Here is a 1,914-nt window from a genome sequence, read left to right on the forward strand (position 1 = left end):
GGAATGGGTGTCCACCGGGGCCCAGGGAGGCTCTCCCCGGCCTGGCTAGGGTTCTGAAGCTGGGCCCGGGGCTCGTGCTCCGTCCGGCAGGCCCCGGGGTGCGGGAGCCCCCGTCCTGAAAGCCAGCCGAGGGTCCGGGCGCTGGAGACAGGGGTCCAACGGGGCCCGGGGAGGCTCTCCCCGGCCTGGCTGCTTTCAGAAGCAGGGACCGGGCCGGTGAGCAGGGGTGGCTGGCTTTATCTGCTACCTAGCCTGAGGACAGCGGGAGGCCCCGTGCGGCCCGTAATTAGGGCAGAGTGCCGCATGGAAGGAATTGCGGGAGCAACCCACCGGCGAGGTAGTGAATGTGGCGAACCTCAGCGGGGATAATATTTAAAAGGAAAGAAAAGTTAAAGGACTTACCGCGTGGATCCAACAGTGGGCATTCCGGCCGGTAGCTGTTGGGGAACGTGCCCCCCCACCCCAAGACTGTGGGCATCGAATTGTTGGGAAGGCAGCACCCGTCATGAATTGCCCTCCATTTCCGTTGCCCCAAAGAGGCCCGAGTGCGCAGGATAAACAGCAACATCATGGAACCGAGTGAGGTTCCAGGAAAACGAAAGAAAACGACCGTGGACTGCATCGGTAAACCAGACAGTGCCATCTAGTGGCTGTTTTGTGCTACTGCAGGTAGCTGAATAGACAGTATAGGGGGAAGCACATGTCTGCAACAAAGGAACGAGTGCTGGAACCTGCCTGAGACTAGTGCCACAGCTGGCTAAGAAAAGCAGCCAAGTCTCATCCAGGAGGAGGACAGAATGACTGTTAGTAGGGTGAAACAGATCCAGGCTGCTGAAGTGAAGGAAATACCAGCAGCAACACAGGACCAGCAGGTTGCTGCACAACATGATGGTTGGAACAAGAGCACTAGCAGAGAGAAAAGGAAAGCAACACGGGACAGTGAAAACTGCCAAGCGCCTGCCAGTGGCGTCAAATCACTGCACAGCCTTGAGGATGAAGAGAAGGTGCAGGAACGTGCCAGGAGTGCAGGAACTCCACACTGTGGCAGTACCACCAAGACATTGTCATTTCATTGTGTGAAGGCAGCAAACAGGCACCCCATAGCAAGTGAGCCAGGGCGAGAGAGAGACTACAAGACAACCGCCCAAAGCAGCAAGAATCTAAAGTGACCAAATGGTGCAGTCAGAAGCGCGCCGAAGCAATGCGACTGCGGAGACGGAGTAGTGGGTGCACGAATCACCACAAGCACGAAGACCCGCACAAGGAGGAAAAGGAAGAAGCCGACCTGTCAGTTGGTCGCAAGGAGGAAGAAGCCGACCAGCCAGTTGGTCGCAAGGAGGAAGAAGCCGACCAGCCAGTTGGTCGCATGGGAGAAGCCGACCTGTCAGACGGTTGCAAGGAAGACGGAGCCGACCAACCAGATGGTCGCAAGGAAGAAGCCGACCCACCAGATGGTCGCAAGGAGGATGCAGACCTACAAGAGGTCCCAGAGCACAGCGACCTACAAGAGGTCAGAGAGCACACTGACCTGTCGAGGTCAGAGCAGGAGTGAAGAGGAAGACCGAGGGGACGTCAATGAAGAGGACCCCAGGAGAGGTCAGCGAAGAGGACCAGAAACAGACGGATGAGGTCCAACAACATCACTTTGAAATCAGAAGTAATCACGAGAAAGAAGGTCGCGACGACCGGTCCAGTCACAGAGTGAAAAGAAGACAGTGTCCTAGTGCTGGGACAAGACCAGAGGGAAACGTGTAGAGTGCACGTTACACGGAGAAGCCTGGTAAGGACGCGCAAGAAGGCGAGAAGACCGGACCGCGTCGCAAAGAAAGGAAAAGAAAGACAGATCCTGAGTGGCACGACGCCACGACGAAGGAAGAAGAGAAGGAGAGGAGAAGAGCAAAGAGGTGTGCGTGA

The sequence above is a fragment of the Triturus cristatus genome, chromosome 1_1, assembly GCF_964204655.1.
Source record: "Triturus cristatus chromosome 1_1, aTriCri1.1, whole genome shotgun sequence".
Taxonomy (NCBI): Eukaryota; Metazoa; Chordata; class Amphibia; order Caudata; family Salamandridae; genus Triturus; species Triturus cristatus.